The sequence below is a fragment of the Pseudopodoces humilis genome, chromosome 9 (assembly GCF_049639895.1).
Source record: "Pseudopodoces humilis isolate 2021_Gansu_Grassland_sample_001 chromosome 9, ASM4963989v1, whole genome shotgun sequence".
NCBI lineage: Eukaryota > Metazoa > Chordata > Aves > Passeriformes > Paridae > Pseudopodoces > Pseudopodoces humilis.
In genome coordinates, this window is record NC_142208.1 from 3,214,771 (window position 1) to 3,239,970 (window position 25,200).

General features: G+C 47.4%; 1 protein-coding gene across 2 annotated transcripts in view; it reads left to right on the plus strand.

Annotated features, from left to right (window-relative positions):
* Window positions 1–283: 283 nt before the first annotated feature.
* The window catches only part of SGMS1 (sphingomyelin synthase 1), an 87,910-nt gene continuing 62,993 nt past the window's right edge, over window positions 284–25,200 (plus strand). Inside the window, exons 1-2 of one of the 2 annotated variants that reach the window (XM_014259496.2) lie at window positions 284–396; window positions 24,069–24,183. The gene's annotated coding sequence lies outside the window, so the exon portion shown is untranslated. The remainder of the gene's footprint in view (window positions 397–24,068; window positions 24,184–25,200) is intronic. The other variant, XM_014259497.2, reaches the window with a different exon arrangement.

A 25,200-nucleotide genomic window follows, 5' to 3' on the forward strand; every position in this document is an offset into this window, starting at 1 on the left:
TGGACTCCATGGGCTGGGAGGGATTTTCCAACCTCAGTGATCCTGGGATTCTGTAAAACACAGCGAGCAGCGGGCTGCCCCTGCGCACCCCAGGCTGTGCTGGGCAGCGGGGGGCTGTGGATCCCTCTGGCAATGGGAATGGGAACGGGAATGGGAATGTTGAGGCGCAGCGCTCCCCGGCAGGGAGGGACGGGCACAAGATGGCGGCCGGGATGACACGGCGGTCACGTGGCGCGCGGTGCCCCCGCCCCGCCCGCGGCCGCCGCACGGGACACGGGACACGGGAACGGGGTACTGGAAACGGGACACGGGGAGCGGGCTGGAGTCGCCGCAGCGCCCGCGGACCCGCCCGGCGGCCGCACCCACCCGGCCCGCACCGAGCCGCGGCTCCGCACGGTGAGTGAGCGGCGACCCAGCGGCCTCCGGCTCAGCGCAGGCCCGGGGGTGGCGGCGGGACGGGACACCGGCGGTGACAGCGGGGGCGCGGCGGCCGCCGCCGCCCCGGCAGGGACGTGCCCCAGGGGGTTCCGGCTCCTCATCCAGGCGGCGGCCCCCGCAGCCCCGGGGGATGCGAGGAGAGCTCCGGCCCCCGCAGCACCGGAGGCTCCGAGGGGGCTTCGGGCTGCTCAGCTCGGGGGTCTGACAGAGCTTCGGTCCCGCAGCACGGGCGGATCTGGGCCCCTCAGTCCCCGGGGGCACCGGGAAGGCGCGGTCTGCTCAGCCCTGGGGAGCTCTGGGACCCGCAGCTCGGGGGCTGCGGCCGTGGGAGCCCGCGGGAGCTCTGTGCTCTAGCCGGGTGAGCTCTGCATCCCCAGTTCGGGGGGCTGCAGCCCTGGGCTACCCGGGAGCCCGAGCTCGGGGGCTGCAGCTGGTCCCGGGGGAGCTCTGGGAGCCCGAGCTCGGGGGGTGCAGGTGGTACTGGGGGAGCTCTGGACCCCCAGCTCGGGGGGTTGCAGCCCCTCAGCCCCAGGACCCAGGAGAGGCTCGGTTCCCCTCAGCCTGCTGTGGTCTGTCCTCTCCTCCGCAGGGTGTTGGAGCGGCGGGTCTGGTCCTTTCTGCCCCCGAGGCTCTGTGGGCACATCTGGTCCCCTTAGCTCAGGTGGGAGTGCGGGGGTGAGCCCGCTCCCCTCAGCCTGGGGGCTCCAGTTCCTCTGCTGGGATGGGAAGGCAGGATGCTCCCTGCTCCAAAGGAAGCTGGACGCATCTGCTGTGAACGGGAGCAGACCCATCCCATCCCATCCCATGGAGGGCTGTAGCAGTGATGTTGGGGCTGTGCTGCCTCGCTGGGGCTGAGGTCTGTGGCGTGGCAAGGGGGTGATGGCTTTGTCCCCCTCTTGGGGACGAAGGGGCTGGGGAGCAGAACGAGGGTGAAAAGGAGAGACCTCGCCACCACGGGCATCCTGGCAGGAGGGTGTGCTCCCTGTTTGCTTGTGGAATGGCTTGCTGATTGCCCGGCTGCAGTATTTGGATTTTTTCAGGGTGTATAAGGCATGGGGCTGTCTTTGTACTGTGTTCCTCCTGGAGGCCCTGTTTTGATCAAGGTTTCTAATTTATTCTGTCTTGTGTGAAAACCTCATTAAAGAGTGCCTCGGTGCCTTCAAGGCACCATAAATACACGGAGAGAAGATGGGAAGAGAGAGAAAAAGATTATTATTTGTAAAAAATGGGAGCTCTGCCATATTGACATGGTGCTGCTGAAGCTTGCTGATGCAGGCAGCCTCTCCTAGCAGAGCAGCACTGGGATGTCGATGAATGTCCTCGTGTCACTTTGGCTGATGGTGCAGCCTGGTGTGACAGCAGGATTTGTAGTGATGTCTTCAGACTCCCTTTTCCCACGTGGCTGAAAATGCTTTCTTGCTGGCTTCTGTGCCCAGCTGTGAACCAGTGCAAAACACAGAACCAGTACAAAACGCCTGGCTGAAGTCAGTGGAAGTGGTGCTGTGGATCTTGGTGGGATTGGGCTTGGCTGCGTTTTTTTGGGGAGTGGATGTTGTATTGGAGTTGCGTTCTGGTTTGTTTTGTGTCATATTTTGTGGGTGCTAAAATTGCTCCAGCTTTGTGAAGTTGTTCAGAGTCTGGAAAGAGAGGGCAGTCTCCCTGGCTGGTGGCAGACAAAAGGTAAAGGCTGCTTTTATCGTATGGGTAGTAAACCCCCTCTAAATCCAGAGAGATTGCTGTGATCTTTCTGAGTTTTTGGGCATGTGGAGCAGAACTAAATTCGGCTCAGATGCCTTTAGACTGCGTTTGTGATCTGTGCAACAAATGGTGATTCCCAAATTATTACGCTTCTTTCTCCTTCCACATTATCAACCTGAGAACATGTTAATTAGCTTTTAATGTGACACTTACAAATTTAATAAATCCAAGTAGGTGGATGATTTTTCAGGACTTGGAGGTATTATGAATGTTATTTGACTGCTCAGAATTAATGCTTAAAAGGAAGTGATTTGTTGTTTTCCATGGATCTCATTGCTTCTCTCAACACTGATCAAGCTTGAATAGGTGCTACTTTTAGTTAGATAATTCTTGAGTTCCCTTGAACTGAACCCGTGCATTATGGGTGATGGTGACTTAAAAATTCTTCCTTCTTCTGGTTGCTGCCTCTCTGCATCGCTCAACGTTGGTTAATTGGTGCACTAAATATGGGTGGCCTGGGACTTACTCGGATTTAAAAGCAATTTCAGCCTGGCCGTAAGGAATGGTTGCGGAATTAAAGGCTTTTTAATTGGGGCAGCAGGACATCCTGTGGAAAAAAAAAAAATGCTCAAAAATAATCCAGACCCATGCTGGGGAAAGGGCCTGTTTGAGTAATAGAATAAATCCATATAGCATCATCAAAAAGCGAAGGAGTGCTGCACACAGGCCTGAAGGCTGCTTTTGTTGGACATGGCACCTGGTCCCTGTTTCCTGGGGTGGTTTGCAGGGACTTGTGCAGGGCAGAAAGGATTTTCTAAGGCTGCCCAGCCAGGTAGGTCCAGGCTGTTCTTTGCTGAAGTGGAGCAGAGCACCTGAATGCTATTTCAGTCATGATTCAAGTGCAGCACATCAAACCCAGCTGTACGGGGAGAAAGTGCTCTGAAGTAGAGGTGAGCTTAAAATGAGCTCAAAAATCTGAGTTTTTTAGAGGTTTCTTGGATCTGATGGTCACAAACTGAGCTCCCATGTACTGTCAGTTCTTTCCAAAGGATTTTGGTGTCCTTGGAGGCCTTTTGGGTGCCAGGCACCAGCACACAGAGAGGGGCAGGGGCCCTCTGGAGGGCTGCTGTTCTGCATGGAATCTGCAGCTTTTAATCCAGCTTGAATTCCCAAAGTGTGTGGTGTGACATCACTAAGTTAATAATTAAGTCCTGTCCCCCTCCTTCCCCAAAATGCTGGGGGAAATGCAGAAGACTGAGGAACATGTGAAACCTACTGGCTTTTGGGGATGATTTTGATTTAATCCTAGTCTTATTTTATTATTTTGAAAAAATCTGCTTAGCAGAGGCAGTGTTTGGTGCAGGTGTGGCTTGGTGGAAGGTGTCCCTGCCCATGGCAGTGGGGTGGAAAGAGATGGTCTTTGAGGTGCCTTCCAGCCCAAACCATTCTGGGATCCTCTGATTTAAACATCTCTAAAATATTTGTCTGCATTGTTTCTGATCTTATCAAATGTGGTGTTGTAGTTGAGGGGAGAAAAAAAACCCCAAATTTTTGAAAGTAACCCATGAGCTTTGTTCTGATAGTCCTTGATCAAGAGCTGGAAAGAGAAAAGAAAACTTAATTTTGGAGACTGTCACATGTTTCTTAAAGAAATGCAGTTACTGCTGTTGCTGAGCTTTACAGTTGACTCATCCAAATCAGGGGAGCAAATCTAGAGTGGGACAGATGTCCTGTTGATGTTTTCTTCCTGTGCTGCTGCAGTCCTGCTCTGCTGTCCAACTACACATACATAATCAAAGAAAACCACTAATAAATACTTATTGGGAAAGCATCTTCTGTAGATTTTGCTTGTGCTAATTTGCTTAGATTTAAATGCACAACAAAATAAAGCTCCCTCTGCTTAGAGTCATGACTCTAACAACTTTTTTTCTCCTTGACTTCCCAGCCTGGTCTGCCTTCTGTCTCCCTGATTTTGAAACTGCTTGAAGGTAGCTTTTTCTGTTTAAATGGGATTAAGGCAAAGCATTTTGCCAGTTGGGAAAAAAAAAGGACTTCAAGGAATCTCTGAAGTCCGGTAGCTTTGGGTTTTTCTAGTGCAGGAAAACTGGCATCTTCCTTAGCAAGCTGGGTGAGGCACAGGTGTGGTAGCAGAATTCCTCAGGTGGCTTTGCTGGACTGGCTTTTTGGGGTGCTGTGGGCACTGTCACATCCTTATTAGCTGTGTGGGACAAAACTTGGGGATTTTATCCCTGCTCTCTGTGTCTGGAGAGCAACACACAGTGGGGTTGCATTGTCTAAGCCTTCATCAGAAAAAGTAGGAAGAAACAGAAGTAAAACCAGGGTAAATCCTGTCTTAAGGACTAAAAGAGCCTTAAAATTGCCCCTTTCTGAACAGGTGGATCTGGAGAGGAGAGCTTTTGCAGCCTTGGCTTAAGAAGGATTTTTAATAGCTGTCATTTCCTCCTGTCCACTGCAGCCTACCTCTTTAATTTCCTTTACTAAAAAAGAGTATTGCAATTGGGAGTGTTTTACAGTTTCCCTTGCTGGTCCATTAGTGTATTAGCTTAGCTCCGTGTGTGTTGAATGCCACTAAATGTCACTTGCAAATTTAATGTTTGGAGCACTGAGATTTGTGCTAATTGAATTTAAAGTCTTATACTTGAAATTGTTAAAATGGCAGAGTCAGACAATTGAGATGCTTTAATGGGAGAGTTGGAGGAGCACTTGCAAATCTGCTCTTGTGAGTGAATCCAACAGTGCATTTGTGTAGATGGAAGGGGAGACCCTGAGCAGACAGATCAGGGTTTGGTGGGGTTTTACTGTCCCTTTGTACATTACAACGTGGTGACAGCTGGCAAAATCCACTATGTTGAAAGTCTTAATGCTTGACATCTGCTCAGGGTCATTGTTGACACCAACTTAACCTTAAATACTTCTGTAAAAATGGTAAAGATTATAGAGCCTTTCAGCTCAATTTAAATTTCTGCTTCTCCAGCCATAGTTTTAGGCACTGCTGGAGAAACGTTAATTGTTTGGGCTGTTGGTCTTCAAACTCAGTTGTCTGTGTCTGTCTTCTGGGTTTTTTATTCAGGACATTAGCAACTTCTGCACCTGAGAGTTCGTTGTTCTGAGAGGGGCTGGGGGTTGTTTGGGGTATTTTTTGTTCGGTTGATGTTTTCTGTAGGGGATTTTGTTGTTATTGCTTTGGGGGCTTTTTTGTAAAACAAAAACTGTGGCATTAAACAGTTCTTTATTCTTAACTTCAGCCAAATACCAGCCAATGATTGGATAGACACAGGAAAGGACACCTTACTGCTGTGCTTTTTGTGAGTGTTAAAGTGTTAAAGAAATTACCCTTGATTGGAGAAGAGTCATAAAGACTGGTCCTTGGCTTTCCAAGCGGTGTAAATCTGTGTCTCCCTAGATAGCCCAGTGCTTTTAAGAAGTTTGTCTGGAAACACTTCCATTAAATCTCCTGATACCAGGCTTTGACCTTCTGCCACTGAGCTGGCATTTCATGCAGGCTCCTGGCATGAGCTCTCCTGCCACTTTCAAGTAAAATTTTATCAGGCATTGAAAAGTTTGACTCTGCAGTCAAGCACTGTGCCAAAGCTGTAAAAGCCCTATTTGTACACAAAATGGATTTTTGCTTGCTAGGAGGGCTGGGGTAGTGCTTCAGTAACTGCAGGAATGGCTTTGAATCTACATAGTAATGAAACAGCTCCATCTAAATCGAGCGTCTCCTCCGCTCTCAGGTCTGCTCTTTGTCTTCTGTGTGTCCCTGCATGGAGCTTTACGTAGTCAGGTTATATTGCTCTGGAAAACTTTGTCAGGAAAGTTAATTCAAAGCTATTTGAAAGGCTTAAAAATGTCTCTGCTGTTAGAATGATGAAAAAGACCTTGAAAGTGCCTTGAGAGCGATTGCTGCCAGACTACCTGCTTGGGCATGAGAGTGGTGAGCTGCTCCCGGAGCCTTCTCTGAGACAGCACTCCAGGGTGTCCTCCTTCAGTGCTGGCTGCCACAAAATCTGTGGCTGCCCCCTCCCTGGAAGTGTCCAAGGCCAGGTTGGACAGAGCTTGGATCAACCTGGGATAGTGGAAGATGTCCCTGCCCATGGCATGGTGTGGAATGGATTGAGTTTTAAGGTCCCTTCCAACCCAAACCATTCTGGGATTCTGTGGTGCATCAGGGCTGAAAACCCACTTGCTTTAACTGGGAGGGAAAATCTAGCACTTTGGGGTGATTGGGGAGCTCAGGGTGAGCTTTGCCCCTTGCAGGGGGTGCCAATGGCCTGTGGATGTTGAATGTCTGGGGAATACATTTTTAGTGGAATAAGAAAGTAAACCAGACTTGGAGGGAAGGGAGAGGAACACCCATGTTCCAAAGTGCTGAGGTTTGGGGTGCTCAGAAGAGGCAGTGGTGGGGAGGTGACGCCCAAAGCAGAGCTCTGAACAAAGCAAGAGTGGACAGAAAAGGGTGAGTGCAAGAATGTGAAGATCCCTGCTAAATGACTCAACAGAACATGTTGTTCCTTTCCCCTGGGTACTTTTGGGATGTCAGGATCCATATTTAATGGAATTATGGTTTTATGGAGGCTCTCCACCCTGGGAGAAGCTTGCCTTTGCCAAAAGTAATACTCAGTAATGGGCTGGGGGTTCTTATCTATTCTCCATTAAGCACTGCAAAAACCTTATTTTGCAGTAATGAACAATTACCCACAAATTAACAAAACTCTTTGTCAGATATTGACTTTGTTTTTCTGCCTGTGCAATTTCCTAATTCATTTTTTCTCCCTTTCAAAAGATAAATAGATGGGTTATCAAAGGCCATTTCAAAAACAAAAACAGGGCCCTAAGCACATTTATTAGAAGGGGATTATTTGAGTTCTGATGGTTTGTTCAGCATTCCTTTGCTTGCAAGAAAATGAGTGTCTGTGCTGAGAAGACACAGACCCATCCAGCCATGTGTCTTGTATCCAAGAATCATGTTTTTGAGAGGGAATGCTAGAGTTCAGCCATGGGTTCAGCAAGTGTAAGTGACTGGGAGGATACTTGTGGAGATGACAATCACAGGTAAATCTACATTACTTCCTCCTGTGAGGAAGACTAACCCCAAAGAAGTGTCAGGTTTTTCAGGGTCCTGCTGGGGTTTGAAAATGTCCAAGGAAGGAGATGGGCTGCTTTGGGTAGAGGGGTTCCCACCTGGTGTGGGGAGATACCCTGCGAGCTTGATTCAGTGCCAGGGGAGGAGAGGGAGGAACCTGAGACCCAGCTGATATTGGATACAGGTGCACAGATTGATGCACTAAAGGCCGTTAGCTGTCTTCTTCTCTGTGCCTGGCCAGCTGAGATGATGTTCTTAATGAACTATTCCTTCACTGTCTTAACGTCTAACTGCTGCTCCTTAACTCATGGTCCATCAGGGCACAAGTGAATTGAGCAGCATCATTTATAACTGTCTACAGGGAACTTCCCTTGGCCACTTTATTGAGTGGCTGCCAGTCTAAAATCCTTTTATGATTCTTCCTGTTAGATTTCTCCTTTGCTAATATTGTACTTAATGCAAACAATCTCCTTTAACCTCTTAACTTTATAATCCCCCTCACACTGTAATTGTGCTTTAATGCTGCCCATTTGTAGTTGGATATGAGGAGATATTTAAAATAATTGTCCACTCTACAGAATGTTGGTTGACTTAATAGATTGTTTTGTCTTTTGCTTGTTAACTCCCTGGAGGTCTTGTTCCCACATCCAGAACATCCATTTTGGTCTTTCCAAGGTAAAAGGTTGGAAAGCAGACTAGAAATCCTAGGGAATGCTGTATTTCTTCACGTGGTTCCACTGTTATGGCTGTGTGTTGAAATTCGGCCTGCAGGATGTGATGTCATGCTAATAGATTAATGACTTGTGTTTATATGAAGATTGGATAATAACCCAGGCATGGGATAATAACCCAGGGAGCACTTGGCCCTTGTGCTCTAAGCTTCCCAGAAATTGTGATGTGGATAAAGCTTTGCCTTCCTCTGTCTTGCTGCACTTTTCAGCACGAGTGTTATGGGGTGGGAGCTTTGTATTTGTGCAGAGACACTCTGACCCCTTGCAGAGGGGGCTTGGACATGTGTTCCTGACAGATGTGGGGACACGAGCTCCCAGCCTTTGCAAGGTGCAGATTCCAAACTGTGTCTTCACTGTGCGTGCAAAACTCATCAGAGATGAGCTTGAAGATTCCTTCCAACTCGGTATGGAGCCATTCCAGCATTCTGTGTTCACTGGAAAAGAGCTGGTTGAATTTCCCAGTATGATTGTTGCCAGTGTGTTCCTCTGTGAGGGAGTGGTTGTGGTGGCAGGGTGGCTTGTGGCAGGCAGGGGCTCCCCACCCTGGCAGCCAGGGCAGGAGTGAGCACCTCAGAGCTGTAACCTCTGATCCCTATCACTGAATCCCCGCTTTCAGGTTCAGATTTCGTTCCCAGAGAAACCCAAGGTTGGGGTACATCTGTTCAAAGTGAGCTTTCTGGGCTGCTTCAATTCTTGGTTGTCAAAGCTCTGTTTTTTCTTCCTTCACCTTGTCTATGTATTCCCAGTTTCCAGTGTTAAAGGGTGTTCCATGAGGTTTTGGAGACATGCTTTGTGGTTTGACTGGCAGGGTGGGGCCTTATCAAGAGGGAAATAACACTGAGGGAAACAGCAGCACAGGGAATAACGGGCTTCTTTCAGGTCTGGGTCATGCAAAGCATTAATGATATTTTCTGCACCCCTGAAGTGGAGTAAGTACTGCAGTGACTCTGTCAGCTGTGTCAACAAACTTTGTTTGGGACTGACGTATTGATGAGTTTTATTTTTATTTAAAAATGAGAGGCAGCTGAGGGTCTGCAGGAGACTGAACTGAAGTGGGTCTTGCTTTTGGAAGTAACAGGAGGAGACTTGCTGGTGGTGAGTAGCCAGTGCAGTGACAGGATGTGTGCAGACAGCTGGAAATGCTCAGGCTTGCTTGCTTCCCAGTACTGTCCTGAATTAGGATAGTTGGGACAGAGCCCAGTGCAGCTTGTGGGGTGTATTTCAGTGTAACATTTGCACACCAGACTGTTCCCTGTTCAGTTAGTGCTACTCAATGTTGGAAAGAAGTACTCTGGCATCGTGGAGTCTCTTTGCCTGGGATTGCTGGATCTGGGGGTGCTGGAGTCTCTTTGCCTGGGATTGCTGGTTTTGGGGGTGCTGGAGTCTCTTTGCCTGGGATTGCTGGATCTGGGGGTGCTGGAGTCTCTTTGCCTGGGATTGCTGGATTTGGGGGTGCTGGAGCAATGCTTGAGGGCAGAATGGTGGTGTGGAGTTCTTGCACCCTTTTGTCTTTGTGTTGTTGATGGTCATGGAAGAGGCCCCACAAACTTCAGCTGGAAGGGAGGAAAAGTCCATTTATTTCCACAGGCACTGCAAAGTGAAGCGTGAAGAATTTGGAGAGCTGAACATGCTGATCCTGCTGTCTTTATAGCCTTAAAAGTGGGTGAAGAATTAAAATAAATAGAAAGAGGAGTGGTTTCTGTAGTGGCTTCTGGTTCTGAGGATTTGTTTCCTTTCCCGGTCTGCTTTAAAAACATTTCCTTTTTCATAAAAGCAGTGAATTACTCCATGGACATTTATGTGAAGGGACTGCTGGATGCTTAATAACCTACTTATTTTATTTAGGCTGTACTTTTTAAAAATAAAGTGTTCAAGTTCGGCCCTTAAAAGACAGATTGTCCTGCCTGATTGTCTTGAGCAAAGTACCTTTCTGGTTTTAATTGGGGTTTTTATTGCTATGATTTACAGTGGCAGGGTGAGGGCAGCACCGTTCCTGCAGTGCCTCAGACAAGTGGGAAGAGGAGAAGGAGCAGAGCTATTCCTTATCTGGACACTTTCTTAGGTGCTTACAGAGCTCTGTACTTAAATAATTCCTCCGTGTAAGTACCGATGTGCAGCAAAGCGACACAGTTTTAAGCACAGCATTTAATAGAAGCATTCTCAGCGTGACTTTGCAAATATTCCCAAGTTCAGCTTGCCACCTCTGGTGCTGCCTCTTGTCATTGGAGTGAGGGAGGTTTGTGCAAGGCTCAGAAATGCAGCTAAAATCAGACACTTTGAAATCACCTCTAGGTGCAATCCTTCCCTGGACTGGTCTGCTCGCTGTTCCTCTGTGTCCATTCCCATGTCCTCGTGTCCAGTGCCACCTCCTCATGTCCATTCCCACATCCTGGTGTCCATTCCCATCTCCCCCTGTCCATTCCCATCTCCACAGGCCCTGTGGGCCCCACGTCCTGCCTTGCTTTGGGAACCCCTGCGCAGCATTTGGGGTTTTTGGTAAGGTAGAGGGGAATTTGGCGTTTCCACACCAGCTGCCTTTGCCAGGTCAGCCACCCTGTTTGTGTGTGCTGTTCCCTGTGCTCAAAATGCAGGAATACTGTTCTGGCAAGCGTTGTCAAACTTGGATTCTCCTGTCATGTGCTGATACAGTGAATTTCCTAGAAACTTCAGGGAGGGGATGAAAGTGGTGTAGATAGTTTGTAACAATTGGTGATTCAGTCATTGAAACATAAACTGGATTTTTCATGTTCTGAAGAAGGAAACAAAGCCTGGCTTGGTAAAGTCAGCATCAGAAATTTAGGGGCTGTGTTGATTTTTCTTTTTGTATTACTGTTTATGGAGAATATTTTATTTTTCCCTTAATTAAACTTCTTTTGCAACGTGTGTCAGTCCATCTGAAAATCTATGTAGGAAGATCTCTGGCTGTATCTGATGAGGGCAGAATTTTCTCCTACTTTTGGGACGTCAGCTCCTCTTTTTGCAGCTGGGTTGTGTCATTCAGGTTGTTATTCATCCTTTCCCGTGTCAGGCTGTTGAGCAAACTTCCAAGTGCAGGGTTGTAGGGGACAGGGACACCCCTCTAAGTGCAGGACTGTGGGCATTGGGACACCCCTCAAAATGCAGGATTGTGGGGATTGGGACAGTCTTCCAAGGAATACTGGGTCACCCCTCCAAGTGTGGGTTGTGGGGAACAGGGACACCCCTCAAAGTTTAGGATTGTGGGGACTGGGACACCTCTCCAGGTGTGGAGCTGTGGGGATTGGGAGGATGCTTTGCCACGCTTCCTTCCCCTTCACTTAAGAACCAAGACACTGAGCAGACCTGCAAGGGAGAGCAGGGAGGATCCTCATCCTGCTGGTTGTCACAGGACGTGTCTGGCTTCTCCCCAAGCTGGCTGTGATGAGCCAGCATAGAACTGGAGGCATCCCAGTGCTGCTCCCGCCCAGGTCACAGGTGTCACTGTGCTGGGTCCCTGTGACCTGCTTGCCCTGCAGGACATCCCCCTGCATGTTTACATCCAGAAGTGCAGCCAGGATCCCATTTCCAAGGTCTGCTTTTCCTGAGGCTGGAGTCAGGGATCAGCATCCCCCCCAAGGGCAGGGCAGGGAGGGGAGAGCTGGCTGAAACTCCAGCCGGGGGTGGTCCCATTCCAGTAATTAGGAGGAATTAATTGCTTGGCCAGAGCCCCAAGAAATTGCAGATGGCTCTTAGAGGGATGGAACAGATTCCTGATCCTGAGGCGTGTCCAGTTTTGGGGAGGTGGATCCAGAAACCAAATTTTTTGCCAGATCCGAGGCCAACTGGCTCATCAAATCTGCAATAGAAAAGTTTCTTTTGCTGAGAAATGGAATGTCTTGTACTGCTGATATTTCTAAGGACGAGGGAGCTTAGATTTCTTGCTTATGTTGGGAGCTGAAAACAGACAATCCTTGGTTTGGGCTGTTCCACAGAAATGTGGACAAACAACCATTTTCAAATGGGTTTGTTTATTGTCATGACTTTGGTGTTTTTATGCAGTGCTCCTCTTGGTGTTATGTTCCTGTTACCCTTTTGAATAAGGAGTTTGTGCATTCCAGGGAAGGTCTTTTCTACTGAAAGTGACTCCTTGCTTCTTAGCACAGGATTTGTCTGCAGCCCCAACAGCACTTTCCCATTTTATGGAAGATTTAGCTCAATTTCCCACCCTATTTTCTGTTAATTTTTAGCTAAAATATGTTGCTTTGTTCAGGTCAGATTTGCAAATACATTTGTGAAGCTCGGTTTTTCTCTTTCCTGCCAATGTAGTGGTTTTGCACTTTTCATAAATCATCTGAGGAACTGTTGAAGCTGGAAGAGGCTGTTGGGTGTTTACAGAGCTAATGGAAAACTTGAGTAAAGGATGCTTTGCAGGAAATGGCCTTTCAAAAAGGGAAGTAGTGCAAAAGGCAGTTATGTTTTCCTTGTTCACAAGACTCCTTTGGAAGAGATTATTAATCCCTCACATCTGTGCAGGTGCAGCCTTCAGACTCCCAGCTCGGTATTTTTAACAGGAGCAGGCCACAGCAGGGAATTGCCTCCCTCTGTTCCAATCCAGTATTTTGGTTTCTTCAGGGAATTTGTGTGTCTTTCAAAAGCCACAGTTTGGTAACTGGGTGTCAAAGTTTACCACAGGAACTTTCAGGAGGAGAAGGGGAAGGCAGCTCCTGCTGAAATACCAAAACCACTGCAAAACCAAGTGTGAAAGTTGGGGTGGGGTGGTGGGAATGGGAGGATGCTGAGAGGGAATAGATAGGACTGAAGGGGTCAGAGTTAAATCACAATCTGATTCTGTTCAAAGTGAAGGTGTGTGTTCCCTAATTGCAGTTGTCAGGATTGAGCTATTGCTTCCATGGGGGGAAATCCGTGGAATTCCAGGAAAGCGGTGGAATTCCAGCCAAGCACCCGCTGCAGAATAGCCAACAGGACTTTGCCAGGTGCCAGATCTCATGCTGAGTGTGCATGGCCAGGTTTGCCTGTCCCAAAGGGCTTTTTCCATGAAGAAGGCAGAGCCTGAGCTAACAGAGCACTTTCCAAAGCTAACTCTGAAAGGATATATTTTTTATATGGAATTTCTACCTGTATACCCATCAAAGCCTGGGAAATGACCAATCCTTACCATTAGTTTACCTGCACAGAAGGATTGTTGTAGCAATGCCTGGAAGAAGCAAGATTAAAAAGCAATTACTGTAGCCTAGCAGGGGTGTGTTGTCCAGAGAATACCTTTTCCAAGTTAAATTCCTTCTCCAAGTTGATGGCTTTGAGGCCAAGACAGAGGGTAAAGAACTTTCAGCACGTGAAACAAATTTCTGCTGCAAGTTATGGGAACCTCTGAAAGCTGACATAACTTCTGTAGCTGGGAGTTTCAATTTATTGAATTTATTTTGCTTCCTTAGGGCTCAGCTGTACTTGTTTTGTTGAGTTAGTTTATTTATGGACACATTGTGCTGTTTTCCCTCAGGGATGACCTCTCAACTCTAGCAAGTCATCTGCCACTTGTTAATGTTGGTGTTAAGCCTGTTTAAAATCTCTTCCTGAGATTTAGGGGTCTTTTGCATCAGACTGGGGATGTATGGGTGGTCAACACAGAGCAATTGCTACTCTCATAGCTGCTTTCCAGACTAATTAAACACACATTGTTTAATGTGTGACCTGATTGTCACAGGTGTCATCTTGTAACTTCAAATGGAGCAAATGAGTCAAGCACAAACCCAGCTTGAATTCCTTGCCCTCAGTGTGTTTGTGTGCAGGTGGCTCATTTATTTCTTTGCAGTGGCCAGAAGAATCTCTTTTCCCAGGACACTCAAGTCAGTGTCAGGAGATAAAGGTTCCTGCTGAATTTGATGTGTGGGGCAGCTGAGGGCAAAGCCTCACTGGGAGTTTGAGGTCTGAGCACGATATTCTGGCAGGAGCTTTGCTGCTCACCTGCAGTGTTTTACAGGCACGAGGGAATAAAACACTCCCAGCACATGGAGAGCAGATGGATGCCTCTGGACAGCCAGGGAACAGGCTCTGTTTGTGGAATTTGGGAGCAGGCTGCGCCCTAGCCGAGTCACCTCTGCAGACCCACCCTGGAGTTCAGTGCTCCCAGAGGGCAAGTGTGGATTGGTTTCTGTGCCAGAACCTGCACATGTTGCCTGCCAGCTCCCTCCTGCTTCCCTCTGATGGGGAACATCAGAATGGGAAAAAACAACACGTCAGACAATTTAAATGCAACAGGAGAAATGCTGCCTCACTTCAGCTGCACTTAACCCCTGGCTTTAAGTGGCTGTGAGAGGTTTGTGAGACGTGCTTGATACGTTTAAGAAACCAGAAAACCTTGCTGTGAGAGGGGAGGAAAGAAGTGCAGCAGAGCTTCAGGCTGGTGAAGGCTCTTCTAGGTGTGCATCCCTTCCTTGCTTGCTGTCTGAGGTGAAAATGGGCTCTCCAGCAAGAGGAGCTGCTTCAGGAAGAGGTGTGCTTGGTAATGGCCAGTTTGCTGATTTTTCCTTAGCTTTGCTTTCCTGCCTTGTGCAGGACTTGCTGCCCAGGTCTCGCTGTGGAACTCTTGCTCTGATGCATACCTGTGGTGTTCTGGATTTGGTTATTGCCTTTGGTTCGAGTAACTTGGAAAGGAATTTCACTGACTTCTGCGTTCTCATAGCAGAGATTTCTTTGCTCAGCCACCACTCAGGAGTCACCTGCTCAATATTCCTTCCCCATACCTGACCCAGTTTGTTCAATCCTGTTCTTTCCCTGTGAAGCAAGAGACAAAAGAGTACCATTTGCTGTAGTTCACAATGCATTTAGGTTTGAAAACACCTCCCAGACCATGGGAGTCCAAGTTGTGCCCACTCCTGACCTTGTCACCAGCCTGGAGTGACCTCCCTGCCCACACTTTCCAAGAAGAAATTCCCCCTAATGTCCAACCTGACCCTCCCCTGGCACAGGTTTTAGGATGGTGCCAGGCTCTGTAAGCAGCTTTTGCCTGCTGGGAAGCCACATGAGAAGGTGACATGGATGTGCCAGTACATATCTTGGCTCCAGAAATACTAAGTGTGAGGTGAAGGTGTAGCTGTTCTAATAAAACATGAAGTGGAAATGTCTCATTCTTGGTGTTCCCAAGTTTTCTTGCAGCTGTTGTGCCTGTGCCCATCCTTTCTTTCCATCCTGCATCAGGGGTTATGACTTAAAAATAAATTGTGTTGTGCAGAGAAGCAGGAAATGAGACAGCACTGCTGATTTCAGGTTTTATTGCTCTGAGTGTGCCCTGTGCTGAAAGACTTTCTGCTGGTCAGGGAACTCCAGCTGGGGCTGAGCAGCACAGGCTGTCATCACCCAGCTGGGACTAAGTTTATGTTCTTCTGCTCTCTGGCCTGCTGTTAATCCAGACCTCAAACGAAAAAAAAAAAAAACAACCAGGATTTGGAGTAGGCAAAAAGGTTGTTACAGTTTTCCTGAGGTGAGGATAACCCTTGTAAATCTCTGAAAGGGAGGGGAACACATTTATTTGCTGTGCTGCCATGCTCTGCAGTGGCTTGGAAAGGTCTCGGGTGAGATGGCCATAAACTGCTCTGTCACCAATTGAAACCCCTCAAAGGGCACTGCAGTGGGGTTTGCTCTGCTTGTGGTAGATTGATGACTTCCTTGGACTAACTGGGACAGTTGTGTCATTTCACTGGTGTTTGGAGAAGAAATAGAGTGGACAGCAAGGCCTGAAGGTCACTTTTGTGTTCCAACCTCTTTGTCTACTTCAGTGTTGACGTTAAATTCATCGGTACAGGGCACAGCTTTGCCTGTTGCTCTTTGTGCTTTGGCAGCAAGGATGGAAATCTCTGTTTCAGCTGGCAACTGGCCTCAGCTCTGGTGCTTCTTGAATGATGACTTGTGTGTTTCAGAATTAGGCATTCTCTCTCCACGGGTCTGGAAAGTGTATTTGGACAAAGAGGGAGAGGGATCTCCTTTTTAAAGGTGATGGGGCCTTGTGAAACCTGGTGGTGCTGTGTGAGCCTTTTGATGACAAGCCTGCCTTTCTGCCCCTCCAGTGCTCTCAGAGGTGTAGGACAGTTCTTTCCCCTCCTTTTAAAATTTCCCTTAAACTAAGCCTTGAGGATCTTGTGCGACTTCCTGATTTTGTAGTCTGTACCTCAGGAAGTGCTGCAGTTGGGTTGATGTTGTTGCATTTAGGCAAACCAGGTAATTTTGGCACTTAGCATGCCGGGTGTAACTGCTTTTCTCCCAGGTGTAAGAAAAGAATGGGAAATAAAGCCTAGTTTAAAATCACACCAGGCAAATTCCAGCTTGGAAGACAGTAGGAGTAAGTGAAGGTCCATGTGGGGTTTCTTTCTGTTTATACTTGGTTAATTCTACTTTTGCGGTAGACGGAGATAAGTTCATCGATTAATTAGGCAGTTTATGGATGTAAGGAACTGGTGCAGAACCAGCTGGTGGTTGGGAATTCCCTGGCAGGGTGAGGACCACAAAACCATATCCCAAGAAAAACATGGACCTGGAGCTCTGGGATGGTGAGCCTGTAGATACTGATAAGGAGACAGCATGAGGAAATGCATGAATTGATAACTGCTCCAGAACCAGTAGAGTAGGAGATAACTGTCCCCTGCCCTCTCCAAAAGAATTCCCCAGGCTCAGTAGCCTGGCCTTGGCAGCAGGGTCCAGCACATTTTATTTCTTCTGCTGAATCAGGGATCGTGTCTACAGCAGCTTTTAAATGAGAAGAGCTTTGAGCTGGAAAATGAGCGGCTGCTTCGCTGCTTTTAGGCAATAACATTCTTAATATTCCTGTCTTCCAGTCCTGTTCCCCTAGGATAACTGGGATGAGCTGAATTGTGATTGTTGTTTGACTGTCGTGCTTTTGCCTCTGGTGACCACTGTGGTTGATTCCTCTTGTGTTAGACAACAGCCTTGCTGAGTGCTTGGGGCAAAGTTGTATTTTAAGGTGGGTATGACTATTTTAAGACTAGAGGACAGCCGGTGATCTGCAGGCTGGCTGGATTTCACTCTCCTGCAAGGGAAATCGTGGGCCAGGCTGCAGGGAAATGATTTTGATAGTGGTTTCCTGGAGCTGCTTACTGGGAAGACCCCGTAAGGTTTTTCCTACTGCTTGATCAATTATGTGCTCTGAAAAAAGTGAGCTAGACAGAAATGACAGCCTTGCTTCATCCTCAGCCTTGCTGTAATAACCCTTTGCTGCCCATTACTAAGAGATTACACTTTTTGTTTGCAGCTTTGCTTTAGTAAAATAGTCTTTCATAGCTGGAAAGCCTTAAGGAAAAAAGTTTCTGGCAGTATCTGTAGGAGTTGCAGTTCTTTGCTGTGCAAATGCTGAAATCTACATCTTGCTTTAATGTTTCTCAGAGCTAAAATATTTTTGGATAAACAAAGCATTTCACATACTGTTTAAAGTGCTTACAGGCAACCTTTACCCCCGGAGTGGAATGCAGCCATCAGGAAAAGTGTAGTGGGAACAAGGACCTCTAACAGAGTTGATGGCCAGGAGTGGGATGGAGTGGGGCAACGTGTCATATCTAAATGCTAATTTTGATTGGCATATCACATTCCAAGCCATTTTTTGTATGAAAAATTGCTGGCATCCATAACCAGATTATTTTTTAATTATGGAACAGTCTGCAGTCATTTTTTTCTCCCCCAAATTTCCACTGGATATTGCTGGGTAAGTAAGTAGGAGCAGCTAGAAATGTGCTGGAAAATGGTAGTGTGGCATCTTAAGAATCATGGAGGAACCTACTGAGATAAAGTCTGCTTTGCTTCCAGGAAGAAGCACATTTCTGGTATTTGCTATTTTACAGTAAAGAAGTTCCAAAGTCTGTCCTACATGTTATTGCAGAGGGGAAGAGTTTTTCCCAACCTGGTGTCTGTGAGAGAGCAGACTCTAGAGCGTGTTAGGCAGTAGTGTAAACATAGCTGCATGGCCTGGGAGCCAGAAACAAGGATTTCTTTGCACCCCCTCTGATTGGGAAGGGTGGGATGGGGCAGGAACTGGAATCCCAAGGAGTGGGCAGTGGCACGTAGACTCCTCTCTGTAGGGACCTGTCTGACTCCTTGCCAGAGAGTGTTGTGGATACAAAGAGTTTCAGTGGGATCAAGTTGCAGGGAGTGGGGGGAAGCTGAGCAGCTATTGGGATGAGAGATTCCCAAGGGGTTACAAAATCCGTGTTTAGGAAGCTCCTGGAGCTGAAAGTAGCCAAAGCCTCAAGCAGAGCCCTGTATGGTACAGGGCAGTTTAGCTGCTCTTAAAACATTGATTTAACTGCTACAGCTGAGCAGCTTTGAGGGTTAGAGGTTGGCTAGTGGTTTTTTTGCTTCTTCTCTGTGTTTTTGCTTGTTTGGGGTTTTCCTGTTGGATGGGGCTATGAAGGAAATAAAACCCCTAAAGCTTGGGGTGACTGACTTTGAAGGTTGTAATAGTGGAGGCAAAACCCTGACTTTTCATTGAGTGCTACCAGAACCGGAGGGAATCTGCAAAAAGTCGTCCCTGGTCTTGGGTGTGCTGTCTCCTTCCCAGAGGTGACATAGGGGCCATATTTTCCCTTTTCCCGTTTTCCAGCCTTTCTTTGATGGAGTTTCTCTGGCCAGGAAGGTGAATTGCAAAGGTTAAAATGGGATAGCTGCCCATGCGCTGCATGCCTGGTATATTGGATATATATACTGGAAATCAGTACAATTGCCATGCAAATCTTCAGATGAGACCCACATACGGATGGAATGATATTTTAAGAGCTCAAAGAAGCCTCCTTTATAAATTTAAGTGCCTGCAGCACATTTTTTATACTCAGAAGATCTTTTAACTGCTGCAGTGACTTGGGGAAAACTGCTTGGGCACATTGTGAGGTATTTGCCACTTGAGCAGAATGTGTTTAGCTTTGTTTTTTCCCTCTTCAGTGGAGCTCTTGGGGTGCTTCATGGAGCAGGTTGTTTTCAGTTGTCCTGAGAGGTATCCCCTGGCCTCCCTGCCCAGGAGAACCACAGCATCCTTATGGAATTGTGGAATTGGCTGTGTTCCACGTGTCCTTGGAGCGAGCTCCGTGCCTGTGGTGACGCAGGGTGGCCAGCAAAGGAGACATTCAGTCACCAGCTCAGGATCGTGTTCCCCCTGAGTCTGGACTAATGCTCTTAACCCTGCTGGGGCTGTAAGAACAGCCAGCAGATCTGGGCTGGTACCCTGCTCATTTCCTGTAGTCTCTGCAGGCTGTAAATGACTCTGTCTCTCTGCCCATCCTCCCTTTGGGATCTGCAGGAATCCCTCTGGGATCTGCAGGGAAGCACCAGCAGCCATCCTGGTCTCTCTCCCCTTCCCAGGCCATCACACCACTGCTCTGCAGGAGTCATGTTCCACTTAGTGAAGTCTCATCCTCATAGGAATTGTTCTGATGTTAAAGCTTAAAAATCTTATGGTTTCTCAACTCTCTGAGCCACGAAGCCCTTTTTTTCTGAAGCAATTATTGCAATTTCTGTCTTTGCAATGGCTGAGTCTCAGCTATTACCTGTTAAAAGGTGGGATATGTCTGAGGTCCTGTTGTTTCAAGGCACTTGCAAAATGGGAAGAGCTAAATTTAAACTGCTGTGGCTCGTTTCTGAATCAGTGGATAACTTGACAGGGAGGCTTTTGGCTGTGAAATCATGGATTTAAGTACAGTGGGAATTCTGCCATTATCTGGAGGTCTAAGTGAACCATTTCTGTCTCCATGTCTTCAGCAGGGTGTAGACCAAGCCTGTCATGGAGTCCTCAGCTTTCATCCCATCCTCCTGCAGAAGCAGAACTGGTACCAGTCACTGGAAAATGGTTCATGAGATGCCAAACACCAGTTTGACTGGTAAAATTAAGCAATGTAATAAGCAATATGAAGTGGTTCCTGTTGGTGATGGACAACAGGAGACTTCTCTGATGTCATTGCAGTCCATAACTCTGGTCATTCGCTTGAATTCCTTATCCCTAACATGTCTAAATGATCAGGCCCTGGATTTTTATCTTGATGGGTCTGGCTGTGAACACCCTGTCAAGGCCTCAACTGTGAGTAGTTGCAGTGTGTTTCATGTTATTAATGTTTGCTGACCTAGTCATAATTTGCTTTCTTAGATTTTATCTTCAAAGTATTTTTGGGTGAATCTGGGGAATTCTGAGCATCTCACCCTTTGGGTGTTTGACAGTTAAAAATACCAGTGTGTACCAAGTTACTTCTCAGTGTCCAGGCATCCATGTAGGGCCAAGATTTCCACATGTCTCTGGGGCACTTGGCTCCCTAAGGGATAAGAAGAGTCACAGCAACCCTGGGGCCAGGTTTGTGGAGAGGAATGTGCCCTGGAAGGTGTTTTTTTGGAAGGATGAGCAACAATAAGGTGGGGGAGGAGGTCTGGAAACAGGAATGATTATTTTGGAAACAGGGAAAGAGTCTCCTGCTGCAGAGGTTGGGTGTATTCAGGTCACCATGATACTGCAAGAATTAAAAAAAAAAAAGTAATCCCACGAACAAATCTTACTTATTCACATAATTATGTTGCTGTCGATTGTGGTAACAATTTTTTCTCTTTTTGGGACACTAGGAATGAGTTTGGATCGTGGTGGCAGGTCTCCTACCAGCTTTCCATGCCAAAAAGATGGAAGGGATGTCTCTGGGCTGCCTCCCTGAGTTCATCACTGCACTATTTAGTGGTTCCCTAGCGCAGATCTGTCTATTTAAACCAAATGAGGATCATTCCTTCCCTTTCACATTGCTATTAACTGGATGATTTTATTGTCTCTGCAGGAAGAGAGCAGAGACAAGCAACTGTAGATTAGGAACAATTTGCAAAATAGTTCAGTGATTAGCACGCCTGTGGAGATGTTTTTCTGTGTAAGGGCTGCACCACAAATTTTACTGGCTCCCTACGCTCGAAGAATTAACAGTGAGGAGGATTAAAATGACATCTTAGACATCAGCTAAACGTCCTCTCAAAATCCCTTACGTTGTCTCTAAATCAATTAATTTGATTTCTTTAATCCACAAAGCAAACTGGGTTGGTGAACTTGTGTGAGTGACCTATTTAGGCTGAATTTCTCCAGAGTATTTTAAAGAGTATTTCAATACTGGTGAAATGATGAAAAAAAACCCCAGTGAAATATGGAAATAGCCTGTGCCAGGGTGTGAATGAAAATGCTGCTCTAGTCATGGGTGTGTCTTCTCCAAGCAGCAGTCTTCACCTGGTTAATCCAGCCCTCACAGACACTCCTGATCCTTGCTGGTTAAATGGAATAAGAAAGTAAGACAAAAGACTGCTCTTGCTCCTTTTGCCACAGTGCTGTATGGATGTGGGAAGGAAACAACAGTGGAGAATCCTCAACTCAAAAGCTTTGCTGGTGACCAGCACAAGGAGTTCTGTAAAGTCTCCAAAAGTGTTCCTCAGCACTCAGATGTGGCCACTTAACTCTCCTAAATCCTGGTTTGCTTGTAATTCCACGTGGATTATAAGGACAGTAGCATTCACCTGGAAAACATCTGGATGTTAATAAGAGGAATCACACGCTCTCTCTGGGAATCCTTTAATCTCCACTGGCTGTAACACCTCCAGATGAATCAGTCAGAGGTGGAGCTCCCACTCTGAGCCTGCTGCAGGCTGTGCTGGGGACAGTGTTAGATCAGGTGCTGGAAAATGGGGAATATTCTGGGAATAAGCCAGCAGAGCTCTGGAGGTGTTTGGGTCCTATTGCTTGGTGGTTCTGAGCCACGTTGTGACACAGAGAACAAGGCTGGCAGTAACTTCACTCATTAATCTTTGCAGCATCAAAACCTCCCGAATTTCTTCTCAGCTGGTGCTCCTGCATGAAGGAAACGCTGTGGCTGTCAGAGCAAGGGGTGGCACAGCCAGAACTGAACCTTGTCATGTTAGATGCTGAAATAGCAGCAGGCTGCTCTGGTGCTGCCCCGGCTTGGCATGGTTTAGCAACTCCAGGAGCTGAACCTTTTCCCCAGGGATACTGAGCTTAGGGAAGCAGGGCCCTGGTCTGGCAGCTCATCTCCCAGCAGAGCAGCAGCCAGTGCTGCATGCAGCAGGGTCTCCCTCAGGGGAAGAAGGAGTTTGGCATACAGGCTCATTGATTTGGGGAAGATAGACCTTCTGTTTTCTGCAAAGTGTATTGCCAGTGTTGGAGTTTGGCAGGTAACACAAGGAAGTGCTGTGTGTGCCACAGGACGGTCAGGAAAGAGCTCTAATCAAACCTTGCCACGCAGTCCTGCTGGCAGCATAGCTGCTAGTACCCAAACTGTCGCTGTGAATTGCTCCTCCTGTCTTTTCACCAGCCCAGAAATAGTTCTGGATGTGGCAGGAAACGTGTCCTTGCAGGCTCTGTGTGCCCTTTATTGGAGAGAGAGAGGCTGCAGCTGGGAAGGGAGCATCTCGGGATTCTCCTGGTGCTCACAGCAAATGCTGCTGATTCACAACTCACTCATCAAAAACGTGTGTTTATGTCTGAGCACCAGTTTGTGCTCTGGGATCCATGGGAACTATCAATGCATGGAAGAGGGGGCACACAGCGGGTGGAGCTCTCCCTGGCTGGCGTCCTCCTAGGTCAGGCTCTCGGCACATGGGCGGCTTTTGGGGGCTCAGGGAACTCTGCAGATAAGCAAGTGTGAAGTTTGGGAAGGCTGTTCTTGCCAGATAATGCTCAGTTACCCATGGAAACAGGGCCTTCCTGGTATGGGTGACACCTCTCATGATCCTTCAGCAGGCAGGGCAGGAGGCTGGCAAGGCTTTCCCATGGCTCTGTCCAGATGGACAAAAGCTGTTTGACTTCCAGCCTGTGGCACAGAAGAACCTTCTGGCCTGCAGGTGGAGGTGCCTGGTGCCCCCCTTCCCACAGGAGTGCTTTACTCCTGAAGGTGAGGCAGAGTAAAAACTCAAAAGCAAATCTCCAAGCAATCCTAAATGTAGCTAAAAAGGAGTCCCAAGAAAGCAGAATTACCAGGCTTCCAGCTGCTTGTTTCCTGGCAGACAGCTCCTTGGGTTTGGTGCTGCTTCAGCAAGCAGAATTGGATTTATTAATGCCCCCTTCCTCCCCAACTTGTATTTGAGTGGAAATGTATGAATTGCAGTTTTCTAACTAATGTGAGTGGAGCAGGTGGACCTCTGTTTTTCCTTTATCTGAGAGTGAAAGCTGAGTTGGAAGAGCCCTTTGGAGCACAGGACTCCTGGTTCTATTCCAGATCTCTACCCTGGTTTTGTCTCCCTTGGAGGCTGGAGGGATGGGATGAAGAGTGGGTTTGCTTCCCAGGGCAGGATGAGTGGTTTGTGTGCTGCTGCTGGCTCTCTCTGTGCAAGAGGTGGGCACAGGGATGATGAGAAACCTGGTCCCTGGGTGCTGCCACCTGAGGATTTTGGCCACAGGCGTTTTGGGATTACTTCTTTTTGCTTTGTCCTCTCTCTCCTAAACGATCCTGGTTATCTTGGAGACTATCAGAAAAGGCTTCCTGCCTTCCTCCTTGCTTCCCCCTCATCACACTTTGTGTGATGCTGAGTTCAGAGTCAGGGTCAGCAGCTCCCTTCAAAGGAAACTTTGAGGTTTATTTCTTTAGCTGGGGCTCCACATGGCAATGTGTATCCCATGAGATTTTTGGATTGCTCTTGTAGTTAAGATGCTCTGGGTGTAGCAGAGTAGTCAGCAGCCCATTTGTGGCAGTGGGAAACACACGTTCTTCTGGGGGTGGGGGTCTCCTTCAAACCTCATCTAGGCCTCTTTGGACACAAGGATATTCTCTCTTTCTGAGTCTTGTGCAAAATACTATTTTTAAAATGCAGCTGCTCCATCCCTGGAAGTGTCCAAGGCCATGTTGGACAGGGCTTGGAGCAACCTGGGATAGTGGAAGGTGTCCCTGCCATGGCAGGGGTGGGATAGGATGAGTTTTGAACTCCCTTCCAACCCAAACCCTTCCATGATTCTGTGTTAGCATGGCCTTTCCTGTATATCCCAACTCTTGTTAAACCTTGTGGTCATCGTCACACTATAACAACTGCTGATGCTTTAATGAAGGCTTGCTGTGAGCTCCACCTCTCTAAATGTCCTTATTTTTATTTGTTTGGTGTTTTGTTACCAGTGACTCTCATAACTACCTGAGAAGCTGCCAGCAGCTGGTCTGAGCTTTGACTCTCTGCTCAAAATGAGCTCCTAACCTGATGCTTTGAGTGCTCTGGCTAGAAAAGCAATTTCAGGTAGGTCAGTGCATCTTGTATTTTGCATTTTCAAACACGTGTGTTTTGTAGTGGTTTGTTTACTGTGACCTCAATTGGGGCAAGTTTTTGTTTTGGACATTTTGGATATTTCAAACTGTCTAAATCCATTATTAAATTCTAAAATCTTAAGGAAAGACAGCTGAAAGATCCCTTAGATCAGTTCCTTCTGCCTGCTTCCAGAGAAAGATGACTAAGAGCAAAGCTTGAAGATGTAGATTGTAGATGAATGATCCCCAAACCCTGCTTGTAAGGAAATCTTTGCCCTTTTGGCTGTGAAAACTGGAGCAATAGTACTGTGTATACAGCTAGAATGGGGGCTGGAATACCTGTGTTCTGCTCTCAGCTCTGGCTTTGACATAGATAAATGACCTGAAAAGAAAGAATAAATGGGGTGTATGCCCTTTATTGCTGCTTGTAGTTATGTTTTTGTCTTTCAGTAATCCTTTGAAGCTGTGTGAGGATTTGCTGAAAGGCATCTCCTAAGATCTGTTATGGTTTTGTTGGGTTTGATCCCTGCTGGAAAGCTCCGTGACTGATTGAAGAGCTAGAGGGGAGGTGTAGTGAGAATCAAAAAATAAAAGTGGAGTTTTGGGTGTAAAGATTCTGAGACAGAGTGTTGTAAAAGCTGTTATTTGTTTGTGTACAGCCCCAGTGTCCGGCACCTTGAGTGACCCAAGTCTCTCGTGCCTCCCATTCCTCATTGGGAAACCTTTTGCCTTTTTCCTGAGAAGGTTCTGGAATATCAGTGAGCCTTAACTGGCTGCTTGTGAGAGGCTGTGGTGGGAGACAGAGCAGAAAAGCAGCTTTCGGTTGTGATTCTTCCTAATCCAACTGAATTCTCTCTGTGGGTGCCCTGAGCACGTTTGTCTTTGGAGAATTTGGGTTTAGCCCCTCTCCTGTGGCTGTCCCAGTACTGCATCACTCTGGATTTCAAACGCTGTATAATTAAGATGTTCAGTGGCCTTTCCACAGAATCTGTAAGAAATACCACCAGAA